At 37.9% G+C, this 18,940-nt stretch overlaps 2 protein-coding genes and 1 non-coding gene across 13 annotated transcripts in view; 2 read left to right on the top strand and 1 right to left on the bottom strand.

Annotated features, from left to right (window-relative positions):
• The window catches only part of LOC110343872 (uncharacterized), a 29,476-nt gene extending 11,114 nt beyond the window's left edge, over positions 1–18,362 (top strand). Inside the window, exons 1-3 of one of the 10 annotated variants that reach the window (XR_015441355.1) lie at positions 5,808–6,916; positions 8,291–8,379; positions 18,047–18,362. The gene's annotated coding sequence lies outside the window, so the exon portion shown is untranslated. The other 9 variants (XR_015441350.1, XR_015441351.1, XR_015441356.1 and 6 more) reach the window with 9 other exon arrangements.
• The window catches only part of Fryl (FRY like transcription coactivator), a 307,006-nt gene that overhangs the window by 280,793 nt on the left and 7,273 nt on the right, over positions 1–18,940 (bottom strand). The gene's annotated exons all lie outside the window — the stretch shown is intronic.
• On the top strand, positions 7,782–7,970 carry LOC147825136 (U2 spliceosomal RNA). Its single transcript, XR_015441433.1, has one exon. It is a non-coding gene; the product is annotated as a U2 spliceosomal RNA (small nuclear RNA).

Consider the following 18,940-nt stretch of genomic DNA (forward strand, 5'->3'; position numbering starts at 1 on the left):
GAGCATCACAGGATCAGGGAACCATTGAGGCCTCAGCTGTGACTGGAGGCAAAACCAAGTTATGTTTCCCCATGCTATGGCTGGCTCTCAGGCGAGGACATTAGGTCTCAGACAGCCTTAATCATAATTTAATTTTGAAATGATTTTTCCCAAAAATTATGTAGGATGGCGGCCAACAAATACCATTTCTATTAACTGAGATACTTTAACCATACTTTCTATAAATTGAGATACTTTAACATAACCTTTTCCAAAGTATTTTACTGATGGTATGTTAGTATTTTGCCATTTTTCTTTCATTTTATCATTAAAAAAGGATTTCCATTGTAAATATAGCCACTGTGTGAAAATGTTAATTTAAAGAAAACAATGCCTCAAAAAGAAACAATGCCTCTATAATTGAATGGTCCTGAGGAATTTAAAAATATTATTAAACTTAGATATTATCACATTAAAAGATTTTCAGAAGTAAAGGCAGTCAAGAAAAATTAAAACATCTATATTCAGTTTAGTAGCCTTTGTCTATGCTATCCTTGAAAATGTTTTTTGAAAAAAAGATGTACTATGTACATATACCAACTCCCCACAATAAATGTAATCATTATGTATGGCAAATATATACTCATAAAAATTTTTAAAATCTTTTAATACAGCACCTAAAGGCATATAATTGTTACTTTTTAGATCAGATTTTAAATAAGAATATTTAAAGGCATGAATAGTTTGTCACTGTTTAAATGATTATTTAGTACTATAGTAAAATTACTCCGAAACAGGGCTGGGAATTTAGTTCAGTGGTGCCACCACCTGCCTCACAAGCATAAGGTCCCAAGTTCAATCCCTAGAACCAAAAAAAAAAAAAAAAAAATCACTTTGAAACTATCTTAAAATCTTGCTAGGTTTTGTTTATGGTTTGGTTTGGATTAGTACTGGAAATCAAACCCAGGGGTGCTCTATCACTGAACTACATCCCCAGCCCATTTTATTTGTTATTTTGAGACAGGGTTTCATTTAATTGCCCACTCAGGACTTGAACTTGAAATCTTTCTGCCTCAGCTTCCAAAGGACTGAGATTACAGGTGCATACCACCATGCTCAACTCTCATATATGTATATCCTGATTAAATATATATATATTATATATATCCTGATTAAATATATATATATTATATATCTTGATTTTTTGAGACAGAGTCTCACCGTGTAGCTCAGGCTGGCTTTGAGCTCACTATGAGCCCAGGCTGGCCTTGAACTTGCAGCAATCCTCCGACCTCAGCCTCCCAAGTGCTGGGATTACAAGCATGCACCACCATGCCTGGCTTGAATGTGTGTGTGTGTGTGTGTGTGTGTGTGTGTGTGTGTGTGTATGTTTGTTTGTTTGTTTTCGGTACCGGGGATCGAATTTGGGACCTTGCACTTTCGAGGCAGGCGGCAGAACCACTGAGCTAAATCCCCAGCCCTAAGACGTAATCCTTTTAAAAGAAGACAAAAAATAATTCCCAATTTGTGAGTTGAAGGGAACTAGATGGAAAAATAAAGATATTCCATTTAAATCTATTGTTATCACCTATCAACTCATCTCATTTTGGGAAGAACTTGTGAATTATTCAAACCTGATTGGGGGAACACTTACATGATCATACCACTGACTGATCCCCTTTGGGGGGCTTCTATCTTCTGATATAGAGAAGCAGAAAAACAAAGGACAAAGAAATTCTCTTTAATTAATCCTACCAACTAACCAAAGTAAATAGACCACTTGTTTCATCAACAGAAGCAAACAGTTGACAATTGAGAAGAGCCACCTGCAGATGCTTTTGGACACAAGCTGCCCTGAAGCTCAGAAATATTATTGTCTAACATGGGGCCAGGAAACTTTTTCTGTACAAGGCCAGAGAATGAGTGTTTTTGGATTTGCAGCCCATACGGTCCCGGTTGTAACTACCCAGCTCTGCTGCTGAGGCACAGAAGTGAACAAAGACAAGACATAAATCAACATGAGAAACTTTATTTACAGATACTGAAGCTGAATTTCATTTTCACACATCAAAGAATATTATTATTCTCTTGGCTTTTTGTAAACCATTTAAAAATGTAAAAGCCATTCTCAGCTTGTGAGCCCTATAAAAACAAGTGATGGGCTGAATTTTGGCCAGGAGCCATCGTATGCTGCCTTTGATCTAATATAAATCTAATTCATAAAAAAAAAGCCAAGCATGGTGGCACACACCCCCAGCCAGATCAACTTAGCAACTCAGTGAGATCCTGTCGCAAAAACAAAACAAAACTCAGTGTGAAAGTCCTGGGTTCAATACCCAGTACTGAAAAAACAAATTTAGTTAAGAATCCACAGGCATGGCGGAGCACACCTGTAATCCCAGCACATAGGAAGTTGAGGCAGAAAGATCACTAGTGACTCCAAGACCAACCTGGGCTACACAGTGAATTCAAGGCAGCTTGAACTACATAGCAAGATCCTGTCTCAAAAGAAAAGAGAAAAGGAAAGAAACCTACTATGTGTTCCATAGATACTACACTAGGTCCTAGAACTATAATTGCTAACAAGTTAGACACCATCCCTATCCTCATGGAGCTTCTGGTATAATGATCACACAAAAATCTAATTAGAAACCATAATACTGTAAATGCTTGTGAAGGAGAACAGGGTGTCTAAATTATGAATTGTAATCTAAACCAGGAGACTTTCTAAGGCTTCCTTGAGAAAGGATTCTCTGACAAGTACTGAAAAATGAGTATGGACTGACATGGTATAGTAGGGGGAGGGATATTTCCAGGCAGGAAGCACAGCATGCCTGACACCTTGATGGCACTGAAAACCCTTTGTGCCTAGAATAAACAAAGTAAAAGGGAGAAAGGCAAGCAGAGGAGTTGCAGGAAGAGGCAAAAGCATTTGAATAACAGGTCCTATTCAAAGCAGTAGAAAGCCATTGAAAGCTTTAAATCAAGGGCATGACACAGTCAGATCTGCATTTTTAAATGATCACTAGCTGCAGTATGGAGAATGAATTAGTGAGAGATAAGAATGTTGACCATAATGGTCAAAGGCTTCTAGACCCTAAATCCTGGACTCTAAACCCTACAGCCCAACATTACTATTTTACTTCCAGGGACTGCTTTTAATGCTTTACAGGTATCAACTCATCCTGAAATTTCACAACAACTCCATAGGTAGGCACTGTGATCCACCCTTTATGGAAGACAACACTAAACTACACATGGTCTCTTAACTTCTTCTCGCAGTACAGGGCCAGCTGTCTCCAGTTTACAGAATTAGGGGAAATAATTGCAGGAGAAAGATAAGGGTTAGGTAGAAGGAGGGGAGGATGCAGAAAGAAATGAAGGCAGGGTCTGTGGTGCCATAACCTTGGCTCAGAACTTGGTAAGAAATTGTATTGTTGCTGGAAGGAAGACCCAGTTTCAACAAGGTAGCCCATGAGGATGTTCACTGCTACAAAAATATCCCAATGCAATATTTGGGATATATTTACCCTAAAAAGTAACCCCAGTTTATAAAAAATTCTAACTTAATTGAGCATTCTGTATTATATCTGACAAGTCTAAGAAAACAAGCACATTCCCTCCCATAAATTCCAAGGTGCCAGATGGAGACACCTGGTCCCTCAAGATTTAGAAAATCAGCATATATATATATATATATATATATAGTTGGAAACAACTCAGAAGTGAATCTTGAGGGAGAGATCAGCCTGGGGGCAAAGGTGAAAACAAAATCCTATGCTATTATGCTATTTATTTTTAATTAACTTTATTTACTGTGGAGCTAAGAATCAAACTCAGGCCTGTCGACTGCTAAGCATGTGCTCTCACTCACAGCGCACTATGTTTTGGGATTTTTTTTGTTCTTTGTTTTTGGTGTGTATTTATTTTTGTGGTACTGGGGATCAACTCTATGGGTGCTCTACCACTGAGAAACATCTCCACCTCCTTCCTTCCTTCCTTCCTTCCATTCATTCATTCATATTTTGAGACAGGGTCATAAATTCATTCATTCAGAATTTGAGTCAGGGTCATACTACATAGTTCAGGCTAGGCTTGAAGTCACTATGTAGCCTAGGCTGGCCTCAGAATTGCAGGAATCCTCCTGCCTCAGCGTCCCAACACCAGGCACAGCTGTGTTTTATATATACTCTCTTTAGAGTCCTTTCCACCACCACTACCAATGGTTTCTCAAGGCCTTCTGCCAGCAACCCTGGGTCCTGCTCACTGTTGACACACCCTTTTCCCTCCTCTGTCTTCTCAACATTATCTCAGTAACCAAGAATTTCTCTCCTCCTATACAGAAAATTCCCAAACTAAGCAGTTTAGATTCCTTCTGTTTTATCACCAAATGACATCAAGGCCTCAGGGTCTCAATCAATGTAGCATTCTTTCAAACAAAAACAACCTGAAACTCTCCCTCAGAAGAATTTTGATGCCAGCAGTTAAGAAAAAAATATTTTTACTAAATTGTTGCAATGGTGTCATGACAGCCAAAAAAAGATAACTCCTCCACTAAGAAAATAAAAATACCTACTATCCAAATCTGACCATTATTAATATTGATGGTGAATATCTTTCCATTCTCTGTATATGTACAGATGTAAAAATGGATACACAGATAATCTGATAAGAATCCCATACTAGAGGCAGTACTAGTAAGTGTTTGAATTTGATTTTATTCAATCTTAGAAAAAAAGCCTACAGTGGTGCTAAAATGTCCATTAGCTTTTCTACCACAAAATATTTTAAGTTTTCTCCAGAATTGCAAAAGAAAAACATCAGAAAGCTGGAACAGTCCTTAATCCCCATCCCCATTTTATATGTATTGAATATTAGTGGGTATGCCAACTATAGAAATCAGCATTCTTAATTTTTGTCCTTTATTTCCCATGTTATTTTTAATGGCAAGTTTTAAAAGTTATGTTCTGCCCTAAAAATATTTATATAGACTTTTTGTTTATTGTTCTAAATTTAAATGGATTAAATGCTCATCAATCTATATGTGAGGTCTGTTTTGTTTCATCTTTGGTTAGCTGGATACTATTAAAAGGTAACTCCTTTGGTTGTACCCACTACCCATTTATTTTTACTACTTGCATCATCATTCTCCTAGGGAATGTTCAATTTTTTTTCCTTAAAATTAGGGACATCAAGAAAAACCTTAACTGGCAGCATTTTACATTCCATTATAAATTCCAGATAAGCCTATTTGTTTACTTTTCTGCCTTTAAACCTAATTCAAAATTAAAGCCGATTACTTTTCTTCTAGATAAAGGAAAAAGGTTTTGGCAAACATGCAATAATTCATTATAGCTAGAAGCATTAACTGATTTAAAAAAAAAAAAAAAAGAATGCAACTCCTTAGGTAAGAGTGAAAAGAAGAGGCAGGAAGATAGGAAAAAATTGGGCTTTATCATATAAATATAGCTATACTCACCTTTCCAGGTAGCTCTTAAATATTGCAAAAGCTACATAGCTTTAAAAAAAAAAGCCACATAGCTAAGCTGAGGATGTAGCTCAGTGGCACTGCACCTGCCTTTCAAGTCCAAAGTCCTGAGTTTGATTCCCAGTACCAGAAAAAAAGAAAAAACAAAAAACCCACATAGCTGTACGTAGATATAGCCAACCTGAATAATCATAACACTACAACAAAGAATTATACATATTTAGAGGTCATCTACACCAAAGTGAAAAAGAGAATTTGGCCAACAATTTTGACTCATCCACTACTAAAAATAGCTTTCTCATAATTTTCTGAAAAGTATCAGTAATAGGTTCATCTTTTTAGTAGTGTTTGTTTTTCCTTTGAATTAGCTAAACAAAAGTCTTGAATTTCAGTATACTGATAATTGACATTGGGACAACATATATGTGTACATATATACATGTATGTGTATATATTTTTGTTGTTGTTGTTGTTTATCAGAATCTTTCTATGTAGTTCAGGCTGGCCTTGAACTCACTATGTAACCCAGGCTGGCCTCAAATGTTTGGCAATCCTCCTGCCTCAGCCTCCTGAGAACTGGGATTACAGACATGTGCCATCACACCCGGCTCCATATATTTGTGTGTGTGTGTGTGTGCGCGCGTGTGTGGTACCGGGGATCAAACTCAGGACCTTGTACTTTCAGGCAGGTGGTAGCACCACTGAGCTAAATCCCCGGCCTTCCATATATTGATTATGCAAATAATAAGCAGATTAGTAATATAGTAGCCACACTAGGAACATATAACAGAGAAGCAAAGGCTCAAGTTCAAGTAGTAAAACACTATATATCATTTTTCCAGATATTTATCACATCAAGAATTATTTACCTACAACATATAAGAACCAACATAGTTAATATTTTATGTAAGTGAAAAAATTAATCCTCTTCAGTAAACTATCCCTTAACATAGGCAAAAAGAAAGAAAGAAACTGAAAAATCTTCTGAACTGTCCTTCAAAGGATACCTTCACTTTAGGAAAATATGCTCTTTCAGTCAATTGGTAAAGCAAACGATGTAAATCTTTATTAGTAAGGTTTCTTTTCCCTCTGAATAATCCTCAACTTTGGCTGCTCAATGCTTCAGCAGGTCACATTTTCCATAGACAAGTTTTACAAACCATATGTAGATATCTGATGGCTGTTGTGAAATCCCACTCAACACAATTTAGTATTTAGGATCTATTTATAGAAGTCCTGCTATGTGAACATTTTTAGCCTGTTCGATGTCAGCCTGGTAATTTTCATGCAAGTAAGAACACAATTTGTTCCAGCCTCCAAAATGGTACTGGCATCAAAAGTGTCCTTCACAATGAAGAACTTGTGACTGAAGAAATTACAGCGAAAGCAGTGAAAATGGTGGCAATAGCAAGTGGCAGCAGTCATTGCTGAGCGATTGGAAGGGAAAAGGTATCTGGGATTCAAGCTAATCTTTTCCTTGTGGCATGAAGATTCTGCCAACCTCAGAAAATCTGGGTTGTTGCAGTGATTATTTGTTGTTAACTGGACAGTTGCTGGAATTTCTAACACAACAATCCTCTACATGTTTCACTGCATGAAACATTTTGATTTCTACAAAGATTGTGTCTCTCTCCATTAAGTCCTTTTTAAAAGAATACTAGGTTTTTGTTTCAAACTTTAAGAATTTCTGTTTTCTTTTCTTTTTTGGTACCAGGGATCAAACTTGGGATCTTGCACTTTCGAGGCAGGCGGCGGAACCACTGAGCCAAATCCCCAGCCCAAGAATTTCTATTTTCTATTCATACACTCATTCCACACTTATTTTTAGTGTCAATTGTGTGCCAAGCAACATGCAAGGTACTGTGAACACAGTAAGCAACATAGGCATTGTTTTACTCCAAATCTAAACTACTATAGCTTAAAATTCAAGCCAAATAGAATTCTCCTAACCAGATTTTGAGAGAAGGAGAACGAAGGGAAAAGATAAGAAAGTGAAAAAGAGACGTGCGGGTTTTTTTTTTTTTCATAGAAGAGATGAAGAAAGGGAGTAAAGAAGTATTAAAAATAACCCAGGGATAGGCCGGGGATTTAGCTCAGTGGTTTTGCCGCCTGATGTGCAAGCGCAAGGACCCGAGTTCAATCCCCAGAACCAAAAAATTAAATAAAATAAAAAAATAACCCAGGGGCCGGGCATGGTGACACATGCCGGTAATCCCAACACTTGGGAGGCTGAGACAGGAGGATCTCACGCTGTGAGTTCAAGAGTAGCCTGAATTACGGGGCAAGACCTTGTCCCCAAAATAACCCCAAAAACATCACTTCTCGGCCTTTCGGCTAAGATCAAGTATCTGTTCTTATCAGTTTAATATCTGATACGTCCTCTGTCCAAAATAACCCCCAAAACCAAAAAACCCAGAGACAGATTTCATGAATGCTTATTAATACATTAATCATAAGAGCAATGTCTTCCTCTCACATCCCCTGGAAAAAAGTAGTACATTATCACATAAATAACCTAAATCAAAGCAGACTTGGCTGAAGAATAACCAGAGTCAGCAAAACCCAAAGTCTCATGTGATTATGAGCTTTCTAATATGTCTATGAAATTCACTGTTTCATCTTAATCCACAATTATATATTTATAATATATATTTACAAATGTAACCCCAACTGATAAATCCACGAATTAATCTGACTACTGCTACGTTTTTGGTACCGGGGATGGAACTCAGGACCTTGCACTCGTGAGGCAGGCGGCAGCATCACTGAGCTAAATCCCTGGCCCTCAAATTCAGATTCTTTACAAGCACTATTTTTCCCCAGTGACAGGAACAAGTCTGGCACCATCAAAGAAGAGCAGAAATCCAAGTTGCCAAGTCAGAGTGAAGAAGAGAGAGAAGGACAAGTATGAGGTCAGAGGGGTAGGCAAAGACATTTGGGCCTTGTAAACCTGGATAAAGACTAGGCTTGTATTCTAAATGGAGTTGGAAACCATTATAGGGCTTTGCTGTGATAAATGCAAAGATCTGATTTACCAATCTGAAGAAATCATTCTGGATTCAGAATGAAGACTGAAATATATGAGGGCAAGAATAGAACCAGAGAGACTTGTTAAACAACACTGCCAATGACTGGAAGAAACATTTTGTTAGCCTGGATTTGAGAGGGAACAATGGAGGTGGTGAAATTTCACTGGACTCTGGATACATTATGTTGATAGAACTAACAGAACTTCCTGATGGAAATGTATGAGGAAAAGAAAGAAGCCTTGAGTGACCCCCAGGTCAATGGAGTGGAAGGTTAGTTCCAATCACTGAGAAGAGGAGCACTTGGAAAGGGGGAGTTTGGGAGAAGAACATCAAGAGTCAAAGGCAGAAATGCCAAATAAATGTATAAGAGGATTTATCAAGTAGGAGCTGGAATATTGATCTGAAGCTCAGGGGAGAGGCCAAAACCAGGAAGATAAGTTGGTGAAGCTTCAGTGTAGAGATGGTATTTAAAGCCACGGGAATAGGTGAGAGCAGCAAGGAAATGACCATACATGAGCACAGATAAAGAAAAGGCCAAGTGCCTTGACTGATTCAATAATAGTGTTGGGAAGGATGAGCAGTGGAGTAGGAGAGAGAGGAAGGGGCAATGATCAGGAAGCCATTTGTCTTAGTCACTTTCCATGTCAATAGGACATAAAATACCCTACATCCACAATTTAAAGAAGGAGAGGCTTATTTTGGCCCACAGTTTCAAAAGTTTCAGTCCATGTTCAGCAGACTTAAAACACATGGAATGGTGGAAGGGTCTGTGGGGAGGAAAGCTGCTCTTGTCATGCTAATCAGGAAGCAGAGAGTGCGAAGGATGGAGCCAGGGAAGCAGATATACCTTCCCCTCTTCTCATTGGGTCCCAACCTCCAGTAGCACACTCAGCTGCTGACTTTACCAGAATGGAATTCCACTGATGAACACAATGCCCCCACCATCCCATCACCTTCCACAAACTCCTCCTGTGAGTATATGAGTTCTTTGGGGACTTTCTTGATCCAAACCATGACAGTAAGAAAATAAAGGATTAAAGAGAGAATGATTGTCACATGAAATACTGCTAAGAGGCCAAGCAAGATAAGCACTGAGATCTGACCAGTGTTGGTTCACCAAGATAGATTACTATTGGGTCTTGACAAGAGCCATCTTGGAAGAAGAGTTCATTCCTGTATTCCAGTTGCTGTGATGCTGGAATGCAGTGGATGAAATGCCAGAATTCTGGAAATAGAGGGAGTTGAGTTGAAAAGGTGAGAAGACAGTGATAATAGATTTTTTAATGGGCTGTTCTGGAAATTTTAGTGGGAAATTTTAATTCTGGAATTTTTAATGGGCTATTCTGGAAATGGATGGAGTGGAGTTGAAAAGGTGAGAAGACTGTAATAATAGATATTTTTAATAGGCTATTTCAAATAAAGGAAGTAGGAAAATGTGGCATTAGTTGAAGGGTGATGAAAACACTTGAGATGATTCATATCCAGCTGTATATTGACAAGAATAACAAGGAAAAATTGTGAATACAGGGGATATGCTGGGTTGAAAGAGCTGACAGATCAAAAGGACAGGACCTAATTAATACACACACAGAAATGTTGGCTTTAGAGAGGAACCCTGGTGAGTATGTAGGTAACAGAGGAAAAAGAAAAAGCAAAGTGCAGGGCTGTGGTTATAGGTAATACTGTGGTCACTGACCAGTGGTGGCCTTGCTAGCTGGATGGTCTTCCCTTCAGTCTTGCTGAACGTGGTATGACAGGAAGACGGCTGATTTTACTCAGATCAATGAAGCTCTCAAGGTTTTGTTTAAATCCTTTTCAGTCTTCCTACAAATAATTCCATTCAGTTATCAAGAACACATTCCTTGGGAAAATTCCTTTCGTTAGTGTCCAAAGGCATATGCTGTGGCTCCCAGGCACATCAACCAGTGGCTTAATCACTTTTGCTGTAGGCTGTTTCCGTAGGAATCATTCAGCTGAGATGAAAAAGCATCCACCTACAGATGGCACTGGCCTTTCCTAGATTATGCCAATGAAAATTAATGTGATATAATGGCTCTGTCCCTAAGGACCTGAGTCACTAAAAGTCTCATAACTTATGTTTATTAAACTACTTAGACTATGATTAAAAAAATAGCATGTATGAAAATAATAACCGTTTGTAGTATATTATTTTCTTTTTGACAGTTGGAATCTTAATTCAGCATTGTTGTCAAACACACATTAACATTTACATTTAGTCCAGATATAGTTTAAAAATACAAAGCAGCTTAATGCAAATGAAATTAACAAGTTTTGAAAAACAAAACACAAAGAAAAAAACGTACAGGCTGCTAAGTGTTTATCCAACAATGAATTGTACTGAATAAAGAGTAGGACTATAGTTCAAAAAAATTGAAACTCATGTCCTAACAAGTTAAAAGCTATTAAAAGAACCTGAGTAAGCACCTTTAGCCCTTACTTCAACCTCTTAACATAAATTCATGACCCAGAGTGATGTCTGGAACAATGGCTGTTTTATTTTCACATTTCAAGGTGAGGGTGTTGATGATTATGACCAGTTTGGAATGCCCAGATGGTTATGCTTGAAAACTGATCAAACGTGCCTGAGTCTTGTCAGGACACAACATTCAGGTTAATGCAAGTGGTGAAAACAGACAGTTGATTTCAAAATACACTATTCTTATCATGATTTTGAGTAAGTCTTAATGAAAGCTTAATTCCACATGTGCCGGAAGACAGCTGAAAAATAAGATTCCACTAAAAGGACTTGAACTAGAAAGGTTCCAGGACAGTTTAAAATAGATGACTCTTCTTGCATGTCTTGATCTTTTCCATTTTTGCAACTCCACCTATGTGTGTATGTAGACATAACCCCCCTGAGAAAAGCTGCCTACCCATATTTTTTTCTCAAGTCCTTTCCCAAAGCTGTTGCCAAAATCAACTTCCTCTGTTGCCATTCTAACAATGTCACTCCCTAAAATTCCCTTTAATGGCCTCTGCTAGTCTTTGTGTGAGACATAGGCTTCTTGCCCTGCCTTGAGGACAAACACATCATTCCTGCCCAGATTTATTTAAGGCGCTTGCCTATTTTTGCAATTCCATGTGTTACTTCCCTGTGTAAACTGCCTTTCAGTATCTTGATTTCTCTATATTCACTAATGTTTAGGTGGTAACATTTTAGTCAGCTCTGGTCATGAGCTTCCTCATTTTATCTATATCCCCCCACCATCCTTACCCCAAACAAATACTAAAAATCTCTGAAGTTGCCTTACTCCAATCTATGTTGAAATTTGATTATCTTTGAAGAACTACACAGGTAATCATCACATTGAAATTAGCTAATAAAAACTAAATACCATCAAAAACAAAATACACCTAAATGGTAAAAATAATACTGTGGAATTTCCCTAAGGAGTGAAAAGACTTTTCAGAATGAATCACAGGAAAAAATATCTACTATTGTTATCATGAGCAACTTTTCCTAGAGGAAAAAGTGCTCCAGATTCTGAAACAGCACAAATGCTATTTTTTTTTCTTTTTGATCTAGAAGAACTGAATTCAGATCTCAGCCTGGTTATTTGCAAATTCTTAGAATGTGATGACCTTCTTGTTTATAAAGAGGAGACAACAACATCTATATGGTATAGCAATTCAAAATAATTTATAAAGTAAAAAGTGCTACTTCGATACAAGACATTATTATTGTTTCCTTTGAGAACTTTCCCAAGATTTCCTTCCCCATGCAGTATGATCTGAGGCAAATTTGGTAGTACAGCTGTAGATCTATCTTCTAAATGGGAAACTATGTTAAATCTGTCAGAGAGGGCTGGGGATTTAGCTCAGTGGTTCCACCGCCTGCCTTGCAAATGCAAGGACCCAAGTTCAATCCCCAGTACCAAAAAAAAAAAGAACTGATAAATCTGTCAGAGACATTGAATAGTATTGCTGATAATTTCTTCTATTGTAATAGTCATCCCTTGGCATCCTCAGGGAATTAATTCTAGGACCCTTCATGGATATTAAAATCCATGGATGTTCAAATCTTTTACATAAAATAGGTTACTATATTCATAAAACCAATGCACATCCTCCTGAATACTTGAAATCATGTCTAAAAAGCCTATAGATGTTCAGTACAGACACAATTTTTAAATATTTTCTATCTGCAGTTGGTTGAATCCACCCACAGATGAGGAACTTGCAAATATGAAGGGACAACTGTATTCCTCCAAAATTGTTTCTTATTTTTATTTTATTTTTTGATTTTATTTCTTCACCAAAGTATGGAATCATCCTATATGCATCTTGCATCTTGCTTTTTGTCTTTGCAGTATTTCAATGATATCTTTCCATATCAATCCATGTATTAATCAGGACTCTCCATGACATAAGGATTAGACAGCAGTTCAAACCAGATTCGATTAAAAAGAGACTTCTTTCTTGCTCATTCAACTATAAGGTCCAGAGACACCATAGATCTGCACCCCATCTGCAGATGGATCCAAGCACACTGAAGATAACATCAAAAACCTGTCTTTCTTTTCCCTTCTGGTCCCTGCTTTCCTCTGCCGTGGTTTCCTTCCCAGCAGGCATCAGCTGCTTAGCAACTGATGAAGAGTGTGAGGAGTGTGTTTCTTTCCTGATAAACTTTCAGCCCAGAACGAACAATCACCAGTCCAGCGTGAGTTGTGGACCACTGGTAGGACTGGATAGAAGAATCAACCTCACCCTCACCACACTAACTGAAAGTGATACTTCTCTTCAAAGGAAAATCAGAGCACATTACAGAAAGAAAGAAGAAAAGAAGCTGGGCAGGTACCGCAATAAATGTTTGGTATGGTGTACAGAGATCTGTCCATGGTGTGTGATACGTGTTCATCTTTTCAATTTGGTAATTAGTTCAGCTATTATTTTGTTTTGTTTTGTTTTTTTGTTTTTGGTACTAGGGATTGAACTCAGGACCTTGAGCTTTCGAGGCAGGCACCAGAACCACTGAGCTAAATCCCTGGCCCTCAGCTATTCTTATCAAATAGACCTAATTGTATATTTTATGCTTATGTTGTTTAATTTTCTTGTAAACATAAACTGATGCTTGTTTTAAGTACTGTAAATATTCAACTGATTTCATATTTGTTATATTATGTATCATAGTATTGTTTCATTATATCTAATCTTATACCTTTTTCATTAATTTGGTAGTATTTCACACGAAAGTAAGTATACTGCTTGTTATGGGTTAAAATGTGCCCCCTAAAAAAATAATAAGCCGGGCCAGGGATTTAGTTCAGTGGTTTTGCCACCTGCTGCGCAAGCGCAAGGACCTGAGTTCAATACCGGCACCAAAAAAAAAAAGAAATAAGCCAGATGTGGTGGTGCACATCTGTAATCCCAGTACTCAGGAGGCTAAGAAGGATCACCACAAGCTTGAGCCTGAGCTACACAGTGAGTTCAAGGCCAGTCTGAACTACATAGCAAGACCCTGTCTCAAACAAAACAAAACAAAAAAAGATAATAACTATGTGTCCTTTTAAGCTGCTAAATTTTGGGGAAAATTGTTACACAACAATAGATAACCAATACAGGGACTGTTTAGACAGTAACCTTGTATAGCTAATACTATAACAGACTACAGAAATGTTTGAGAAAGACCTAAGATTTACCAGAGATCTCTCTTGCCCTTTATCTAAATTTGCCTGTTATCTAAATGTATGCATTTATAATTGTTTAGGAGAAAATAATTATTTAAATATAAGTTATGAGCAATTTTTTATTATGTAGGTATACAGAGTCTGTAGTTATATGATGGCTTTACAAATATATGATCTCTAGAAAAGACAATATCCCCTGTTTTGTCTTCTAAAATTAAAACTATCCAAATTTTCTCCATTCTGAATTTCATGTCTAGCTCGAATGAGATAGATTAGGGCATGGCAAAGGCTGGCTGGGGAAGTAGGCGTGACCTGTTAACTACAAGATCCGGGACACATGTGCTTAAATGTTCTCCAAAGCCCTGCACGTGGACTTCTGGCTAACCCGACCAGGTTTTCAACAGGATGGCCTAGACCTGAGATCAGCCTGAGGCGTGGGATCCAAGCACCGGCTCTGAGAACCCAGATATAGAAGTTCTCGCGGTTTCCTCAAAATTTGGACGCTATTAAAGAAAGGCAGCCAGGAGGAGCAGCTATCTTGGCTTTCCAAGAAAGCCCATGCTGGGTTTTTTTGTTTTTGTTTTTTTTTTTTTGGTACTGGGGATCGAACTCGGGTCCGCTTGCATAGCAGGCGGCAAAAACACTGAGCTAAATCCCCGGCCCTAACCCATGCTGCTTTTACCTTTGCTCTTACCCTCTTTTTGTCTTTACTTGGACCAGGCTCACTCTGTAGAGAGTTTCTCACCCACTCTTCACTTTTACTTTCTCAAATAAACTTCGACACTGTTCTGTTTGTTTGTTTGTTTGTTTTTGGGTTTTGGTACCGGGATGGAACTCAGGACCCTGCGCTTTCGAGGCAGGCGGCGGCACCACTGAGCTAAATCCCCGGCCCCTCGACACTGTTTTTTGCTCAATTCTTTGTTCAAGACAAGAAGAATCTGTAATCTAACTCCAGAAGGAGAGGTGAGCAACCCTGAACCCAGTAACATTTAGTTGGTGAGCCACTTTTTAGAAGCAAGCTACCCGGTAACACTAGCATTTCCCATTTAAATTTGGGGAATACTTTCCCTACTCCATTAAGTGTTTCTCTCTTCAATGTGCTCTATGTCACCCATTGATCCCACCATCCAATACTGCCACCTAAACTGAGGGTCATTTGGGTCCTTTTTCTTTGGAACATTTTTATTATTTCCTAAGTCTGTTTTCACATCTTCATTTCTTTAACCACCTTAGTTCAGACCTTCATCCTTTTTTTCTTTGGATTACTGAAACAGCTCTAATTAATGCAGCTGGTCTCCGTGCCTTTAACCTGTTACACAGGAGGTGGTGATTTTTCTAAAATTCAGATCTGATCTTATTTTATTACTTTGTTTAAATCTACCTACAGCTTTCCTACTGCCTTTCAGACAAAATACATAATCTTTATGATGACATATAAGAGTCTTCATGAAATGACATCTCTACTTTGTAGCTCTGGTCACTTTCTGTCTGTTACTTTATTCTCTAGCTATAACAATAACATTATTTCTAGGATAGCCAAGGTACCCAGCCTCTCACCTGTTGCCTATGCTGCACATTCTGCCTTAAGGACCGATTCCCTTGTTTTCCTCTTGGCTAACTCATTTCAGTCCTTAAAAACCATCTCTCCAGAAAGCCTGCCTTGATGTATTTTCCTATAATGACTTAGTCTTCCCTTAATCACCGTACTAGTTTTCCAAAAGCCTGAAATCTGAAATGCTCCAAAATCTGAAACATGGGTTTTGATTTTTTTTTTTTTTTTTGTACTGCGGATCAAACTTAGAACCTTGCACTTGCGAGGCAGGCAGCAGAACCACTGAGCTAAATCCCCAGCCCTGATTTTTTTTTTTTTTTTTAATAGACAAGGTCTCGCTATGCAGTTCAGGCTGGGCTTGAACTCACTATGTAGCCCAGACTGGCTTTGAACTCGTGGTGATCCTCCTGCCTCAGCCTCCTGAGTGCTGGGAGTACAGGCATGTGTCATGATGCCTGGCTGAAACATGCATTTTGAACTTCATTTCAGATCTTATACTTTCAGATTATGAATACTTAATCTGTAGTGAATTTTAGGAATCATAAACTGCACACTTAAATAGTAAGCATATGAATCCCAAAGCCAAATGGTATAGATTTGAATCTTGGTATCACTGGTTATTAGCTACATGACATTGAATGTATTTCTTCATGTCTGTGCTTTGGTTCCCTTGTTTGTAAAGACATTATTTTAATAGCATCTATTTTGAGAACTAAAGGAATAAATATATGTAAAATTCTTAGAACAGTGGCTGGAATAAAGTATGTAGTACTTGATTGGTCTTAGATATAATTTCTGCCAAAGAAATTAGCTTTTTTTTTTTTTTTTAACTTTCTGAGACAGGGTCTCTCTATGTTGTCAGCCTGGCCTTGAACTCACTAGGCATCCCAGGCTGGCCTAGAGGCAATCCTCCTGCCTCAGCCTCCCAAGTGCTGAGATTTACTGTAGAAGAGCAAACAAATGCTGGCATAGGAGCCAAGAGGAGTTTTGGGATTGTTGTTGTTAAATGTGTGACTATTATTGCTCATTTATAGGCTGATAGGAACTTTCCAAAAGTGGGGAAATCGAAGATAGAGGAGAGAGTGGGTAGAACTGCTGGAGAGATGCCCTTGACTAAGTAGGAGAGGTTGGGATCTACTGTACACTTGTAGGATAGATCTTGGATAGGAGATGCAGAAGGCAGATAGAAACAGGAGGAAAGACAGTATATTAGGACAGTACAGACAAGTAGGTAGATGTGGCTCCTGCTTACATCTACCAAAGACCCTTTCAAGAAATGGAACATACTTCAATTATATACTATGACTTTTTATTTAAACTTAAAAAAAAAGACCCTGATATGCATAATGTTAGGGAGGGGAGAGAGTCCCTTTACTTGAAAGAATCAGGTAAATTATGGTGAATCAGGTACAATTATTTAATTGTGCTGTGGTATGTGTTACTATAAAGGGATATGAAATCCTATAGGAGCTAATACTGAGAAATAAGAGCTTTCAAAATATATAAGCACATGGCCAAGACTAATTTCCTATAGTTAATTGACTGCTTCAATTTACTTTTTAAAGCCTACAAGATAATAAGAATGTGAAAATCCTCATTTCCTTTGAAGACAAATAAGTAAATACTGTATTTGTTCTTTGGTCAGTTTGATGTTGATGCAGAGAAACTGGCCTGCAGCTATTAATATTTTAGATCTCTAGCCTGAATCTCTAGCATCTCTTCAGCAGACAGCAAACTTGCTTCCCTAACAAAAAGTCCTTGGCTCTTGAGTCAAAGTTTTACAAATTTTTTTTAGTTGTTATTTTTTTTTCTTAAAAGGAAATTATAAATAATTGTTTTAAGTATTTACATTTGATTTGAATTCTAAATATTTGGTGGGTATTGTTAAATTATATATGTGTATATATTTTAAACTTTCAGAGAACAAAAATGTAAGACCCACTCTCTTAAAAATTACTACCATAAAGTGCAAGGACCCAAGTTCGATCCCCAGTACCAAAAAAAAAAAAATTACTACCATAAAATGAATTATTAACTTTGTGGTTCTAATCTCATAAAGTAATTTCAAAACTGAGATGGATGGGTAGGGCCCAGCTGCAAAAATTCAAACTCAGCCTGGTGCAGCTGCACTGTGGTTCCTGCAATTCATCTAACAGCTTTTAGTGGGTTCTATAAGTGACATCAGAAAAGACACAGCAGATGTGCCTGATAGCTCCTGAAATCTAAAGTGGGACAGATGGTTCTCTGGTTGATTGACAGCATGAGGAGCAATGCAGCCCGGGTCACCTCCTGTGGCGCATTTTTTCTTGTTTTGTTTTTTATGGTTTTTTTTTTTTCTCCTTGCTTCTAGCTAAAAATGAAACTGTCATAAGAAAGAAAAGGGGATGGCTATTCAGAGACTTTCTTTTCAAATATTCGTTGCAGAGAAAAGATTCCCTACAACAGAGAGTCACCTAGACATGAAAGAAATTCTGCTTCTACAACAATTGACAAAAAGTAGACAGATTCATGTTTGACCACACTGGATACTGGATCAAGATGCTGGAGATAGACCTGAGATTAAAGAACAAAGAAATCTTATCCACTAAACAGTATTGATTAGAACCAAAATATTTTGTCATTGGAGGCCTTATGTTACCCTTAAAAATAAACTTTCGGATATTTTGGATTTTTTTTTTTTGGCTTTTTGTGTGTGTGTGTGTGTGTGTGTGTGTGTGTTACTGGAAACTGAACCCAGGTGCACTCTACCACTGAGCTACATCCCTAGATTTTTCATTCTTAAATGGCCTTGCTAACTTGCACAAGCTGGCCTTGAAATTGTAATCCACCTGCCTTAACCTTCTGAGTAGCTCATTACAGACATTTACCACTGCTTCCAGCTTGCTTTGCATTTTAATTAGAAAGCTGGACAAACCATTTGTCATTGTTCACCAGGAATAGTTCTACATTAAGAGCCTAGGCTAAATCACTCATCTGCTTACTTCTTGTACATTTTTTTTTCCAAATTCTTTTCTAGTACTTCAAATCTTCAGCAAAGATTTTTTTGTTTTTTTGGTTTTTTGGGTTTTTTGGTACCAGGGATCAAACTCGGGACCTTGCACTTGCAAGGCAGGTGCCAGAACCACTGAGTTAAATCCCTGGCCCTAGCAAAGATTTTTTTACAAGAAAGAAAAGAACTCACAACCCCCAACTTGAAACTATACTGCAAAGCTACTGTGATAAAAACAGCATGGCACTGGCAAAG

Source organism: Heterocephalus glaber, unplaced genomic scaffold, assembly GCF_053883595.1.
Source record: "Heterocephalus glaber isolate CG9 unplaced genomic scaffold, H.glaber_assembly_v1.0 deba00001509, whole genome shotgun sequence".
NCBI lineage: Eukaryota > Metazoa > Chordata > Mammalia > Rodentia > Bathyergidae > Heterocephalus > Heterocephalus glaber.